The sequence below is a fragment of the Salvelinus namaycush genome, chromosome 2 (assembly GCF_016432855.1).
Source record: "Salvelinus namaycush isolate Seneca chromosome 2, SaNama_1.0, whole genome shotgun sequence".
Lineage (NCBI taxonomy): Eukaryota > Metazoa > Chordata > Actinopteri > Salmoniformes > Salmonidae > Salvelinus > Salvelinus namaycush.
In genome coordinates, this window is record NC_052308.1 from 73726830 (window position 1) to 73744459 (window position 17630).

A 17630-nucleotide genomic window follows, 5' to 3' on the forward strand; every position below is an offset into this window, starting at 1 on the left:
TATTGTGTTCTGTGTTTGTGGGTGTGTTATGGTTCTCATGGCTACTAGCAGGGGTTAAATATGTCAGGACAGATGGAAAGGTTGGGGGGGTATGATGGGTAATCCCGCGGGGTTTGGAAATGCATAAATAGGGATTACTGTCTCATCTTTCTTTCTTTTCTGTTCGGGGCCTTGATCTGTTCCTATGAGAGTGACCCTTAACTCGACATGGTAACATTGTGTACGTTCGGCATTTAGCGGCGTGGGCTGTGGCCGGAACAATAGCCCAGTTTAGGAATAAACCTGTGTTCTGACCTGCACACCTAGAGTCCGTCTCTTTTCCCTTTATGACCCAGCCGGGTCATTACAATACATTAAATTGCTACACTACCTTTCCAGGTTGGTTATTGGAATAATACACACACTAATGTCTTCTAACCAATGAGATGGTTAAACCTTTCCTCATTAACTTAGATATAACAACTATTTCAGGTTAATTAAAGCTAATACCTTTAGCATATACAGGGTTGACAAATCATTCAAATTGATTAATAGATTAAATCCGTTTTACCAGTTCAATGGTGTTTAGGGAGACCTTTTAACAGCATTGTGAAATTCCACCTTCCCTGACACCTTGGCGATTTTAGCTAGTGTTAATAGAGACCTCCGGTGGTGAAGAATCGGCAGTAATTACTTTTAAATAATTCAGGTTACGCTGTATGATATCAAAAGTCTCAACTGATTGGATATTATTGTCTCGATCAATTTAATACATACATTAAATTGATACACTACCTTTCCAGGTTGGTTATTGGAATAATACACAAACTAATTGTCAAGTTTTGACCTCTTTCTTGTGCAATTCCCCACTTGAAAAGGACAGTCCCTCCACATGAAGATTTTAACTGGATTTCACTCAATAAACAGCCATGGAATCAGTTGTTTGTCTTTTATTTACCATTCTTTGGTTGGCAGTAAACAGGTGAAAAACCTCAAAAAAGAGATGACAAATACAAGTTACTATTTGAGTTGACAGCCCAATCAAATACACAAACTTATCCACATTCACCCCAGATAAACACATTTCTGCTACCATAAAACACAAGGTTTCCACTTTTAAGCAAATGTTTCCCAAAATAGAAACCCACCATTTTTAATCAAATGAGCAGAATCTGTATATTTTCTCTAAATTTGCATTTTAGCCAAATACATTCAAAATATTTTTAGTAGTAAAAAATTACATTTATTTTCTAATCAGTAGTTTTAAGCAGACAAATCTTACATTTTTTAGCCAAAGATTTTTTAGACTATACATTTGTTACTGAATTAAGAACTTCGTTTACTAAGATTTCTACAAAGTTTAAATTACTTTTAACCATTTCAAACAAGTTCTTTGTCAACAATGAATTTGGCTCTTCTTACTTTTCCTTTATACCCCACAAACAACATTTGAAGTTATAAATACCACTGCAAAAGTCCTATCAAAGTTAAGAGTTAAGAGTCTGTGTTTTCCAGAGTATCATTAGCAGTGCACTGCCTAAGTCAGTATAGTCAAGCGCCATCTGTCTTTCACAGTTTTGTGGAGGGCTTGGACTTGCACAGTCACCTTGATCACAAAGATGAAGTTTCCTTGGTCTTGTGGTGTTATAAATGCTCCTTTCACTGCGGTCTAAAGACAACAGCAGAGCCAGGTGCTGGCACGCCCAGATTGCCTGGAAGATTTGTTCCACCTGGTTCACCACTGATTGAAGGAGGAGGAGTTTCACCACTGAGGAGCTCCCAGGCAGTTTGTCAGCACACCAACCCTACTCCATGTGTTACCACTATCATGTATCCTACCATGACTATATCCAACCCAACTCCATGTGTTTCCACTATCATGTATCCTACCATGACTATATCCAACCCAACTACATGTGTTGCCATTATCATGTATCCTACCATGACTATATCAAACCCTACTCCATGTGTTGCCACTATCATGTATCCTACTTGGCTGAAGCTTTGATCCAGTGGAAGAAGTATTGAGGAGCAGGGAGGTTAAAGGTCACTTCAGGACACAGCTGTTACTCTACACTATCCCTAGATAATCCAGTAATAAGAGAACATTTCTACATTATTTAGGGCTCTATAACATCTCTATCTATATATAACATCTCTATCAAATCCTTTTTTTTGTTTTTTACCCTAATTCCATTTTCTCCGTTTTTCCAGGTTTCTGATTTGTCCCTGTTTTTCAGTTTTTCTCTCTAAATCACACTGTTAATAGAAAAACATCAACATTGGATGTTCTAAGTCCTCAACAATATTTAAACCACATCAGGAGACCACTTTTGAAGTCTGAGAAAAATCTAAGAAATGTTCATTTTTGTGTGTAGATACCCTTTAATTCAAGTGGCACCAGCAAGCGCCTTGCTTGGTTAGTGGTGTCTCTGTAGCACACATGTGATTGAAGAGTCTGCTGAACAAATCACAACTGGATTGATGCAAATAGTCATGATATCATTCTGCCAGGTAGGCATAGACTACTTTGTAGTTAACATTTAATTGACAAGGTTTTGGGGAAAGCTTTTCTATCAACCAGAAGATGGTTGTCATTAGCATAATCGCCCAACAGCTAAACATAATGGTAGACAAATGCACTCAGACAGGGGCATTTCAGGGCTTTTTCCTCTTCAGAAAGTTGAAGGAAAATACAAATCACTTTGGCTAATTTAGACGACTTGCAGGCAGTGGGTTCAGAATAACTATGACATAAAAATGAAAACTCTTTAATCTATCACCTAATCCTACCTAATGGGCAGGTCAGCCCTGGAGTAAAGTATTGGCTGTAAGAAGTAAGAGAAAACATAACATCTGTTTATTTTTATTAGCTCTCGTGACATTGCTTGCAAGAATAAACATTGTAATTAATATTTTTCCAATCTGCGTTACCCACTCCAGTCAGCAGATGGCGATTTGAGTCTTTCAGGTGATGCTGCTTGCGTGACGTATAATCTAGTGGACGGAACTGGAGGCTTCTTCAACAGCGACAAAAGGCTTCTGATTCAACCAACGTGGTGATTTGCTAGCGAACCCAAAAACCGAAACATTGAAGCGCTTTGGACCAACCGAAACATTGAAGCGCTTTGGACCAATCTTGTGTATTTTACTCTTAGTGTTTTGAATATAATTCTGTTTACTTATCTAGTAGTTCATTTAAACGTAATTTGCTTGTTAAATTAGCAAATGTGGTAAATTGATAATGCACTAGGCTAATCGACCGGAGCATGAGTTCACTAAGCTCGACGGAGAAAGAAGCTCTGGTGAAAGAAGAGGAAGAAGCTTTCAGGATGGAGGAAGAGGAAGCTATCACATTGAAAGAAGAAGAGGATGATATTACAGTGAAAGAGGAAGATGGGAAAGAGGTTGTCAAAGTGGAAGAGGAGGAGGTAGAAGCTTTCAGAATCAAAAAGGAGGAAGATGCCATAACATTGAAAGAAGAGAATGTAGTGAAAGAAGAGGAAGAACCTTTTAGAGTAAAAGAGGAAGAGGAGGCTATCTCAATAAAAGAGGAGGAAGACGTTTTGGGAGTGAAAAAGGAGGAGGCTGAAGATCGGATTACAAACAGTGAGTACTGTCTTAAAAACAGGGGCACTATGAAGTTCTTGATTTAATGTATTGTTTTAACGGGGTATTCTAAATCAAATCAAATGTATTTATATAGCCCTTCGTACATCAGCTGATATCTCAAAGTGCTGTACAGAAACCCAGCCTAAAACCCCAAACAGCAAGCAATGCAGGTGTAGAAGCACGGTGGCTAGGAAAAACTCCCTAGAAAGGCCAAAACCTAGGAAGAAACCTAGAGAGGAACCAGGCTATGAGGGGTGGCCAGTCCTCTTCTGGCTGTGCCGGGTGGAGATTATAACAGAACATGGCCAAGATGTTCAAATGTTCATAAATGACCAGCATGGTCAAATAATAATCACAGTAGTTGTCGAGGGTGCAGCAAGTCAGCACCTCAGGAGTAAATGTCAGTTGGCTTTTCATAGCCGATCATTAAGAGTATCTCTACCGCTCCTGCTGTCTCTAGAGAGTTGATAACAGCAGGTCTGGGACAGGTAGCACGTCCGGTGAACAGGTCAGGGTTTCATAGCCGCAGGCAGAACAGTTGAAACTGGAGCAGCAGCACGGCCAGGTGGACTGGGGACAGCAAGGAGTCATCATGTCAGGTCGTCCTGAGGCATGGTCCTAGAGCTCAGGTCCTCAGAGAGACAGAAAAAAAGAGATAATTAGAGAGCAGCATAAATACTGGAGGCTGAGAACGGAGGGGTTAGGAGACACTGTGGCCCCATCCGATGATACCCCCGGACAGGGCCAAACAGGAAGGATATAACACCACCCATTTTGCCAAGGCACAGCCCCCACACCACTAGAGGGATATCTTCAACCACCAACTTACCATCCTGAGACAAGGCCGAGTATAGCCCACAAAGATCTCCGCCACGGCACAACCCAAGGGGGGCGCCAACCCAGACAGGAAGATCACGTCAGTGACTCAACCCACTCAAGTGACGCACCCCTCCTAGGGACGGCATGAAAGAGCAAAGAGTAAGCCAGTGACTTAGCCCCTGTATTAGGGTTAGAGGAAGAGAATCCCAGTGGAGAGAATTGGAATTGACCCTATACATTTGCAACACAAACAATATTTGACAAAATCATGATGGAAAAGGCCATTTTAGACATTTATGCCTCTTGTTTGTAATAGATGGTCATAAGTTTACATCTGTTTGCTGTTCTCGTTCACACAGGAGAGAGACGTGACTATCGTGGATCCTTTGGGGAGCCTCAACAACATCCTGATGCTGACGAGTCAGAGAAGAGTCTCTCCAGATCAGAACACCAGATGGTACAGCTTGGTTTGTTCTAGCATACAGCTTGCTCTATCGGGGTCTGGGCTGGGTTTCTGTAAAGCACTTCATGACAACAATGACATCAGCATCCATAATGATATGTGTCTGTGTTCCCTCTTTATGGTTCCCAGGACAACGCTAGCCCTTCCTCCCTCCCGGAGTCCCCGTTTCGTGCCTCTCCCGTTAGCACCTTACTGCTGGGTATGAAGAGGTTGTCTGTGCTGCTGGTGGACTGCAAGAAAACAACGGGGCTGAGTGGAACTGTGAGAGGAGGAGAAGAGAAGAAAGGATCAGATTTGACACATCAGAGTAAGTGCTGTAGTTTAGTTTGAACAAATACAATAGATCTGCCCACTGGTATCTGTTACCAGGACAACCAGCAGAGTTCTGTTAGTTGACAGGAAGATAGTCTGGTGGATATGGATGTTATGAATATCATAACACTGAAAAAGGATTCTGCCAATGAAAAGAGAGAAACCAATAGACCATATAAAACCTTGATGAAAGTTAGCTTTAGAGAGAAAGTTAAAAGATGATCCAATGTAAGATGCTTGTTTTACAAAAACTTTTCCTTAAAACATGGATGTTACATTGCCTGTCCCAGTCAACCCCCCTATCTTTACAAGACTGTAGAACAGGCAAACTAAACTCCAGACACTGTTAATTAATTAACTAATACTGGAGGAAAGCTGTGATCAGGCTGCCCACTCAAGAGAAAGCTTCAAACTGTAACCAGTGCCGTCAACCTTGTTCAGGTTATCAGTCAACCTACCAGGGTAGTTACAAACAGTAGAGGAATGAAATCATCATATTTTGATCATATCTTTACTAATGCTGCAGAAATGTGTTTGAAACCAGTATCCAGATCCATCAGATGTAGTGATCACAATATACTAGCCATGTCTAGGAAAACCACAGTTCCAAAGGCTGGGCCTAATATTGTGTAAAAGAGTTCATACAATACGTTTTGTAGTGATTCCTATGTTGTTGATGTAAATAATATTTGTTGGTCCGTGGTGTGTAATGATGAGCAACCAGACGCTGCCCTTGACACATTTGAAAATGCTTATCCCAGTTACTAATAAGCATGCACCCATTAAGAAAATGACTGCAAAAACTGTTAAATCCACGTGGATTGATGAGGAATCAAAAAATGGTATGATGAAGAGGGAGGCAAAAGAGATGGCAAATAGGTCTGGCTGTATAACTGATTGGCAAACGTATTGCAAATTGAGAAATCATGTGACTAAACTGAATAAAAAGAAGAAGAAACTACACTATGAAACAAAGATAAATGACATGAAGAATGATAGTAAAAAATCTTTGGAGCATCTTCAATGACATTTTGGGCAAAAAAATAAACAAAGACATGTCACTGGTGTCTGACAACGTGGATGGAAAATTGAGGATAATAGCGGCCGATTTTGCCACTCCTATTTGCCTTGTCTTTAATTTAAGCCTACTAGAAAGTGTGTGCCCTCAGGCCTGGAGGGAAGCTAAAGACATTCCACTACCCAAGAATAGTAAAGCTCCCTTTGGTCGGCTATTTAAGCCAGTAATCAGCCTATTACCAACCCTTACATTTTTGGAAAAAATAGTTTGGCCAGATACAATGCTATTTTACAGTAAACAAATTGAGACTTTCAGCTTATAGGGAAGGACATTCAACAAGCACAGCACTTACAAATGACTGATTGGCTGAGAGAAGTTGATGATGATAGAAATATTGTTGGGGCTGTTTTGTTAGACTTCAGTGCGGCTTTTGACATTATCGATCGTAGTCTGCTGCTGAAAAAGACGTATGGCCTTACACCCCCTGCTATATTGTGGATACATTTTTTAATAATATATTTTCAAATGTAACCTTTATTTAACTAGGCAAGTCAGTTAAGAACAAATTCTTATTTTCAGGGACAGAACAACAAAGTTTTACCTTGTCAGCTCGGGAATCCAACAATCTTTCGGTTACTGGCCTACCACCCCAGAGTTACCTGTCTAACAGAGAGTGTTCATTAATGGAAGCCTGTACAACAAAATCAAGGTAGAATCAGGAATTCCCCAGGGCAGCTGTTTGGCACCTACTTTTTTCAATCTTTACCAACAACATGCTAATGACATTTGAGTAAAGCCAGTGTGTCTATGTATGCGGACGACTCAACACTGTACACGTCAGCTACTACAGCGACTGAAATGACTGCAACACTTAACATAGAGCTGCAGTTAGTTTCAGAATGGGTGGCAAGGAATAAGTTAGTTCTAAATATTTCAGATTACCTTCAGTTACATGGCCTACTATGCTAATTCTGTAGCGGTATTGTTAGAGGGGGGTAAAGAAAGATTTTGTTGGTGCGCCTGGCAGGTATTAACCCTAGTTATTAAAGTTAGTTATTACTTAGTATAACATTATTATTATTAAATATTATTAAAACCAAAAGGATAAGAGTAGAATAGATAGAGTAGCGCTTCCAGACACATTCTAAACATGATGGAGTCATAAAGGAGGACTGTAGCATCTAATGATGAAACATGATGGAGTCTTGAAGGAGGACTGTGGCATCTAATAATGAAACATTATGGAGTCTTAAAGGAGGACTGTAGCATCTAATGATGAAACATTATGGAGTCTTAAAGGAGGACTGTAGCATCTAATGATGAGACATTATGGAGTCTTAAAGGAGGCCTGTAGCATCTAATGATAAACATTATGGAGTCTTACAGGAGGACTGTAGCATCTAATGATGAAACATGATGGAGTCTTGAAGGAGGACTGTAGCATCTAATAATGAAACATTATGGAGTCTTAAAGGAGGACTGTAGCATCTAATGATGACACATGGAGTCTTAAAGGAGGACTGTAGCATGGAGTCTTAAAGGAGGACTGTAGCATCATGAGGTAGTCACCTGGAATGCATTTCAATTAACATGTGTTCCTTTTTAGAAGTTAAGGTGTGGAATTCCTTTCCTTAAAACCTGTTTGGGATAGGGGGCAGTATTTTCACATCCTGGTTGAAAGCGTACCCAAAGTAAACTGCCTGCTACTCAGGCCCAGAAGCTAGGATATGCATATAATTGGTAGATGTGGATAGAACACACTCTAAAGTTTCTAAAACTGTTAAAATAATGTCTGTGAGTATAACATAACTTATTTTGCAGGTGAAACCCCGAGGACAAACCATCCAGGAGGATTTTTTTTTTGTTGAGTTGACTCTGTTTTCAATTGGTTTTGTGTGGCACTTTTCTGTGGCACTTGGTTGCAGTTCCTATTGCTTCCAGTAGATGTCAACAGTCTTTAGAACTTGGTTGATGTTTTTCTTAAGAGAAATGAAGAAGTACGGCTATTCAGAACGAGGGTCCATCCTAGTGCTCTCTAATGTTTTGATGCGCGCTCCAGGTCACACGCTTCACGTTGTTTTTATCCGGTATTGAACACAGTTTATCCCATCTTAAATTTTAGCGATTATTTACCTTTTAAAATACCTGAAGTGTGATTAGGAAAGTTGTTTGAAATGTTTGGACAGCGTTTACAGGTAACTTATTAAATATTTTGTAGTCATGTTGGGTGAGTTGGAACCGGTGTTCCAAATAAATGGACATTTTGGAGATATAACGACGGAACTAATCGAACAAACGGACCATTTGTGATGTTTATGGGACATATTGGAGTTCCAACAGAAGAAGCTCTTCAAAAGTAAGGCATGAATTATATCGTTATTTCTGACTTTTGTTTTGCGCCTGGCGGGTTGAAATATGATTGTCATGTGTTTGTTTGATGGGGTGCTGTCCTCAGATAATCGCATGGTTTGCTTTTGCCGTAAAGCCTTTTTGAAATATGACACGGTGGCTAGATTAACAAGAAGTTAAACTTTAATTTGGTGTATTGCACTTGTGAATGCATGAAAGTTAAATATTTCGAATAAAAAATATATATATTTCGCGCTCTGCAATTTCACCGGATGTTGTCGAAACGTTCCGCTAGCGGAACCCCTAGCCATAACAGGTTTTAATGTGTTTGAACCAATCAGTTGTGTTGTGACAAGGTAGGGGTGGTATACAGAAAATAGCCCTGTTGGGTAAAAGACGAAGTCCATATTATGTCAAGAACAGCTCAAATAAGCAAAGAGAAACAACAGTCCATCATTACTTTTAGGACCATCACAGGAATGGAAAGCCCAGAGTTACTTCTGATGCATAAGTTCATTAGAGTTACCAGCCTTAGAAATAACAGCCCAAATAAACGCTTCACAAAGTTCAAGCAACAGACATCTCAAAATTATCGGTTCAGAGGAGACTGCGTGAATCAGGCCTTCATGGTCGAATTGCTGCAAAGAAACCACTACTAAAGGACACCAATAAGAAGAGACTTGCTTGTGCCAAGAAACACGAGCAATGGACATTAGACCGGTGGATATCTGTCCTTGGGTCTGATGAGTCCACATTTGAGATTTTTGGTTCCGAGCGTCATGTCTTTGTGAGACGCGGAGTAGATGAACAGATGATCTCCGCATGTGTGGTTCCCACCGTGAAGCATGGAGGAGATGTGATGGTGTGCGGGTGCTTTGCTGTTGACAATGTCAGTGATTTATTTATTCAAGTCACACTTAACCAGCAAGGCTACCACATCATTCTGCAGCGATACGCCATCCCATCTGGTTTGGGCTTAGTCCCACTATCATTTGTTTTTCAACAGGACAATGACCTTGGTCAACACACCTCCAGGCTGTGTAAGAGCTATTTGACCAAGAAGGAGAGTGATGGAGTGCTGCATCAGATGACCTGGCCTACTCAATCCCCCGACCTCAACCAAATTGAGATGGTTTGGGATGAGTTGGATTGCAGAGTGCAATCATACAAAAGCAGCATACAAGTTCTCAGCATATGTGGGAACTCCTTCACAACTATTGGAAAAGCATTCCAGGTGAAGCTGGTTGAGAGAAAGCCAAGAGTGTGCAAAGCTATCAAGGCAAAGGGTGGCTACTTTTAAAGAATCTAATATATATTTTGATTTGTTTAACACTTGTGGTTACTACATGATTCCATGTGTTTTTTTATAATTTTGATGTCTTCTCTATTATTCTACAATGTAGAAAATAGTAAAAAGAAAGAAAAACCCTTGAATGAGTAGGTGAGTCCTAACTTTTGACTGGTACTGTACATTCAATTCCCTGGCAACAGCTCCAGTGGACATTCCTGCAGTCAGCATGCCATTTGCCCGCTCCCTCAGAGATCTGTGGCATTGTTGTGTGACAAAACTGCACATTTTCGAGTGGCCTTTTATTATCCCCAGCACAAGGTGCACCTGTGTAATAATCAAGCTGTTCAATCAGCTTCTTGATATGCCACACCTGTCAGGAGGATGGATTATCTTGGCAAAGAATAAATGTTAGCTAACAGGGATGTAAAAAATTATTTTTTTATCAGCTCATTAAACATCCAACACTTTACATGTTGAGTTTATATTTTTGTTAATTGTATTAACTGTCAGTTTTAGGAACATCTACCCAAAATATTACTTTACCCAAAATATGACATCGGCGATAGTCAAAATTGTGAAAATCTGTGAACATCTATATAAGAAATTGGTCCATTTAAACATCATGTGTCGAACCCTTTCAACAACGGGGAGATGTTACTGATGTGCTTTGTGTCTTCGACGTAAAAACAAGTTTTGGACTATCACACAAAATTACCTATTTAGTTATTTTATGTTTAAGGAAGTTTGTAGGTCACATTCTGTATCATACAACTATGAAGGTTATATATTTAGAACCACCTGCTGATAGGAATCCAGCGATGTTAGTGTCATAGAACTGTCTAGTTTTTTGTGTTCTGACTTGTAAAACAGGATGAATAAAATAAGTAATGTAAACATATCAATAATTACCAGGATGCTCTACAACATTTGTTTTAAAATCACACAAAGATTGTTAAATCTGGCCTCAGGTTATTGAGAGATCTGATTCAGGATTTACCCTCGTAGCAAGGTTGTTTTATCATGTGGAGGTTTCATTCAGGTCTCTATTTTTTTTAAACACTGTCTTTGGCAGGAGAAAGACCAGACTCAGAGGAACCAGAGCCAGGGACGTCCAAACCAGTAAGACGACACCAGTGCTCCCACTGTAGAAAGGGTTGTAACCGGTTATGGGACCTGAAACAACACGAGAGAATTCACACAGAGAAGCCTTATCACCGCTCACAGTGCGGAAAGAGTTTCAACCTGCCGGGGGAGCTGAAATGGCATGAGAGAATACACACAGGGGAGAAGCCTTACCACTGCTCCCAGTGTGGAAAGGGTTTCAACCGGCCTGCGGAGCTGAAACGGCATGAGAGAATACACACAGGGGAGAAGCCTTACCACTGCTCCCAGTGTGGAAAGGGTTTCAGCGAGGCGGCGAAGCTGAAACGGCATGAAGGAATACACACAAGGGAGAAGCCTTACCACTGCTCCCAGTGTGGAAAGGGTTTCAACCGGCCGGGGGAGCTGAAATGGCATGAGAGAATGCACACAGGGGAGAAGCCTTATCATTGCTTCCAGTGTGGAAAGGGTTTCAACCGGCCTGCGGATCTGAAACGGCATGAGAGAATACACACAGGGGAGAAGCCTTACCACTGCTCCCAGTGTGGAAAGAGTTTTAACGATTTAGGGAACCTGAAAAAACATGAGAGAATGCATACAGGGGAGAAGCCTTACCACTGCTCCCAGTGCGGAAAGAGTTTCAACCAGCTGGGGGAGCTGAAATGGCATGAAAGAATACACACAGGGGACTTGCTGTCTTATATTGTTGACTGCTAATGATTACCTGTTTTTACCATATGAACTTGAATTGTACAAAGTATACTAAAACATATATTTGTATGTTTTTATTAGAAAACATGAATTGAATATGGAGTTTGAATATAGAGTAGGTCAGATTCCTTCTGTTTTAAATGGTCCTTTTTTAAACTCTGACACTGTGTTTGTGTTTATCTGGGTGTCATTCCTCCAGCACTACAGATAATCAAGTGTTATTTGGATGTGATGCATTTGTTCCGTTGTTTACATTTGCAATGTTGGCCCACTGATGATTTAATGAAAGCAAAATGTTCACAGACTCTGTAATGCAAAATGTTAATTGTATGTGTCCACATATCTGAGTATGTGACTTGTGGCGGATGAATCGGAATTAGTTGGTTAACATAGATAATTAAGATGTCTTATCAGCATAATATGCTGATGTGATATACTTGTTATTAGAATGTACCCCTTCGGACTCTGGTGTTGGCAGTTGCACTTCTTCCCTCAGCTGGGGCTCAGTCACCTGGGGCCCAGAGAGGGGAGAGGTCAGGCTTGTCTTTTACATGTCCCTGGTGCTATGCAGAATATCAGGAAGGGAAGAGGACAGGAGGGAACATTGTCTTCATATGTGAATGTATCTGTTAAATTATGTGAAGGGATGGTGTGATTAAGGGAGAACCAATTACTGGTTTCCACAATGTCTGCGCAAGTCACTCCCTCCTTTGGCATTGGGGGGAGGTGTATGGCAGTGTCTGGAACCATTGTATGTCCTCTCTGATGTTGCACTTATCCTGGGATAGTGTATGACCTAGAGGCTCACACCCCTCAGTGAGCTTGTCCAGGAGTGGAGTCAAGAAGGGTTTTACTTGAGATGGGGGTATCTAGAGTTGACAATTGAGTTATGCCATTGGATGAGTTGGTGTTTTTGTGCTATGAAGTACCAGGAACGAGATTAGAACCTCGTTTTAGGGACCAAACTGAATGATAAATTATAGCGAATGCTATCTGGCTACGGGATACTCCTTTCTCATAATAAAGTCTCACTTTGTAAATAAATAAATAATATCTGTGGTTTATGTCAACTAGGGAGTGGATCTTTGCTATAAAAGATCTCAGTAGCCATTGTGTTGCCACTCTCAACGGTTCATTAGAAATAGTGAATTGTTGAAAGTCATTGCAAAGATCTTATTATTAAAGATGTAGTTTAAGTATAACTCTGATTGGTGTGTGAAGTTTGTCTCTCCTCATTTGGTAATACAGAAATTAACCACCACAGACTAACCTTGTGAATCTGTCCTATTATAATCTCCTGTTCTTGGACATAACTGAGTATGTGACTAACCTTGTGTATCATCCAGTGTTGCAAACCAGCTGCACCTGTGTCCTTGTATGAATGAAGTTCCCTCCCAGGAACAGGAAACTATAAAGATATGTGCTCATCACCCAATGCTTCAGGAATTCAGACTGTCTACACTGCACGGTGTAACTCTGTTATTCTCTCTGAGCTCAGAAATAAAGAATCTTGGTTTGACTTGGACTCCAGCAGATCCTTATTTTATAATATCCACAACAACTCTCCCACAGATTGCTGTTTATCATTGTCTCAGTGAAGAGTTCTTCGTTTTACTTTCCTGGGGGCATTTACAAGCAACCCACTGGTTGAATAAACGTTGTTTCCATGTCATTTCAACAAAACAAATCCATGTGATGATGTTTGATCAATGTGGGAAACTGATTGGATTTGTAAAAAGCCATGAACATCAGGTATTTTTTATTTTTCACCGAACTGGCAACCTAAATCCAATGACAGGTGACATTTTGTGTTGATTTAATGTTGAATCCACTTTTGTTGAGGACTCAAAGAAATGTAAAGAGAAACTAGACGTTCAACACGTCTGTGCCCAGTGGGCTGGTTTGAATACGTGGCAGGTGTTGGATCAATATCCACCTTCGTTGCTAAGTTTCCATGCAATTTGTGCCAGATTTCCATGTGAATATTCTCAAATCTGCATAAAACAATATACACATTTTCCCATCAGAAATGTTTGCATCAAACAGACTTATTGCGGATAAAAGGCTTTGCGTTATGACGTAGTGCACAAGAAGAATAAAGTTTGCTGTTAAATTCCCATGTACCGAATGAAAAATACAAGTTAAATTGGTTTCCATCACATTTTCAACTCCACTGATGGTTTTAAAAACATGCTCTTGTCCAGTGCACTGTAGCCTGCAGCTCACATATACAGTGATGGTAGGCTACCTACATGATGAGATTATTATGGATGAGAGAGATATTATTTTATTTGTCAAATGGCAACCAAGCATCAATCATCATGTCACCAGAATAAGACCATCAAAATGTATTGGAAAGGAGCATCAAGCTCATCACATGCAGTTTCACCACCCTGTGAAGTTCATAACTTATTTTGTCTGTAGCCTAATAAACTGCATGGTTTCCCAAGTCGTAGAGGGAGGTCCACACAACATATCATCACGTGACTCCAAGTTAAATAAGATGTGATGGTTAGTATATAAATATTTGTGGATAAATGAGTTTCCACCGCCATTTCTTGCTCATACATTTTTACTGACACAAAAAGACCCAACCATGTCAAACAAAATAACAAATTGTCTGTCTGCATTAATAAAAGTGTACAGGCATATCCTGTTTCCGTCAGCCCGGTCATTACTTTTGAAATGGTTGGATCAATATCCACCTTCATTTTTTATTTTATTTTTATTTTACCGTTATTTTACCAGGTAAGTTGACTGAGAACACGTTCTCATTTGCAGCAACGACCTGGGGAATAGTTACAGGGGAGAGGAGGGGGATGAATGAGCCAATTGTAAACTGGGGATTATTAGGTGACCGTGATGGTTGAGGGCCAGATTGGGAATTTAGCCAGGACACCGGGGTTAACACCCCTACTCTTACGATAAGTGCCATGGGATCTTTAATGACCTCAGAGAGTCAGGACACCCGTTTAACGTCCCATCCGAAAGACGGCACCCTACACAGAGCAGTGTCCCCAATCACTGCCCTGGGGCATTGGGATCTTTGTTTAGACCAGAGGAAAGAGTGCCTCCTACTGGCCCTCCAACACCACTTCCAGCAGCACCTGGTCTCCCATCCAGGGACTGACCAGGTTCATCCATTCATGATATGGATGAAGCCTGATTTGGAATGTCTGAGTAGTTCTATATGATGTCATAATAATCATAATCATAATAATCATAATACATCCCTCTGATAATCAAGTGATATTCACATGTGATGCATTTGCTCCATTGTTTACATTTAAGTTGGAGGCCCACTCTGATGATTTATGTCTTACATAGTGGGGCTTTAAAATAATAGTATGGTGACATCTTAGTGTGGCTTGAAATGAATAGGATTATTAATGGGCTGATGGTTGGTGGTGCTACTATATAGGTAAGGTTGTCCAATATGTTCAATAAACACACTAGGTTGATCAGTAGCCAGTTAGCTAGCTGCTACAGTCCAATATGAATGTTCAATACACACTAGGTTGATCAGTAGCCAGATAGCTAGCTGCTACAGTCCAATATGAATGTTCAATACACACTAGGTTGATCAGTAGCCAGATAGCTAGCTGCTACAGTCCAATATGAATGTTCAATACACACAATAGGTTGATCGGTAGCCAGTTAGCTGTGCTGCTACAGTCCAATATGAATGTTCAATACACACTAGGTTGATCGGTAGCCAGTTAGCTAGCTGCTACGTCTTTAGCCGCACAGCTAGCTAACACAGCTCGCTATCAACAAAGTCAAAATGGACTCCAGGCTTGGTGGTGGCAGCAGTGCACTACAACCACTGTTTACCGGAGCTTCCAGAGTGAATTTTTTTTGGGCTATATAAAGAGGGCACGACAAAACCTATTCCCCCTCAGGAGACTGAAAAGGTTTGGCATGGGTCTTCAGATCACAACGCAGGGCCAGACGGATTACAAGGACGTGTACTCTGAGCATGCGCTGACCAACTGGCAAGTGTCTTCACTGACATGTTCAACCTCTCCCTGCCTGAGTCTGTAATACCAACATGTTTCAAGCAGACCACCATAGTCCCTGTGCCCAAAGAACACCAAGGTAACCTACCTAAATGACTACCGACCCATAGCACTCACATCTGTAGCCATGAAGTGCTTTGAAAGGCTGGTCATATCTGTGGAGATGGGATAACCTTCCAGAAGGACAACCACCTCTGCAGCACTCTGTCAATTAGGCCCTTATGGTAGAATGGCCAGACGGAAGCCACTCCTCAGTAAAAGGCACATGACAGCCCACTTAGAGTTTGCCAAAAGGCACCCAAAAGATTCTCAGACCATGAGAAACAAGATTCTCTGGTCTGATGAAATCAAGATTGAACAATGGCCTGAATGCCAAGCGTGACGTCTGGAGGAAACCTGGCACCCTCCCTACGGTGAGGCATGGTGGTTGCAGAATCATGCTGTGAGGATGTTTTTCAGCGGCAGGGACTGAGAGGCTAGTCACAATTGAGCCAAAGATGAACAGAGCAACAGAGAGATCCTAGATGAAAACCTGCTCCAGAGATCTCAGGACCTCAGACTGGGGCGAAGGTTCACCTTCCAACAGGACAACGACCCTAAGCACACAGCCAAGATAACGCAGGAGTGGCTTCAGGACAAGTCTCTGAATGTCCTTGAGTGGCCCAGCCAGAGACCGGTCTTAAACCTGATTGAACATCTCTGGAGAGACCTGAAAATAGCTGTGCTGCAACGTTCCCAATCCAACCTGACAGAGTTTGAGAGGATCTGCAGAGAAGAATGGGAGAAGCTACCCAAATACAGGTGTGCCAAGCTTGTGTCGTCATATTCAAGAAGGCTCGAGGCTGTAATCACTGACAAAGGTGCTTCAACAAAGTACTGAGTAAAGGGTCTGAATACTTAGTTAGTTTTTTAGTTTTTAATTTAGTTTTTTCAGTTCAAATTTCTAAAAACCTGTTTTTGCTTTGTCATTATGGGGTATTGTGATGACGGAAAAACATATTTTTATCAATTTTAGAAAAAGGCTGTAACGTAATAAATTTGAGGCTGTAACGTAACAAAAATTGGAAATAGTCAAGGCGTCTGAATACTTTTCGAATGCTGTCCTCTCCAAATGTAGTTGTATTTTATTGGTTGGAATTGTTTTAAGATGGCCATACCGTGGATTATTTAGCTGTTTGATTTTTAATTCTAGGACCCCTTTAGGTATAAAAAATATATGTTTTAAAATATACAGTACCAGTCAAAAGTTTGGACACACCTACTCATTCCAGAGATTTTCATTATTTTTACTATTTTCTGCGTTGTAGAATAATAATGAAGACATCAAAACTATGAAATAACATATCTGGAATCATGTAGTAAGCAAAAAAGTGTTAAACAAATATAAATATAGTTTATGTTTGAGATTCTTCAAAGTAGCCACCCTTTGCCTTGATGACAGCGTTGCACACTCTTGGCAAAGTAGAAAATAGTTAAAATAAAGAAAAACCCTGCAATGAGTAGGTGTGTCCAAACTTTTGACTGGTACTATATATATATACAGTGGGGAGAACAAGTATTTGATAAACATGTTGATAACCGGGGAAAAAAATGTTAAGGTTTTGAAGTGTCTGTCCTATATCTAGGCGATATAAGAAAGCTCAGTTAATATTTTATATATTGTTTTACATATATTTAACCCTTATTTTTGGGGGGCACAAAACTACCTCCATACTTCCATTTGTGTGTATAGGTTACCTTCAAACGAGTTCCGATGAGCAACATAGAGAACACCGTTATGTTGGTGAGTCTCCCCTTTTCCATTTTATTTTGTAGCTCAAACGGTTTGGATGCGACAGACATTTTTTCGTGAGAAGACCCGATATCTGGGATGTCTTATGGTCTGATAAAAACCGCTGTAGCGACCACCTTCCACCTCACAGGCGGAAGGCCGACATTTGCAGATGTGATGGATTG

General features: G+C 40.6%; 1 pseudogene; it reads left to right on the forward strand.

Annotated features, from left to right (window-relative positions):
• LOC120023451 overlaps nt 1-17630 on the forward strand; it is a 127692-nt pseudogene that overhangs the window by 41870 nt on the left and 68192 nt on the right.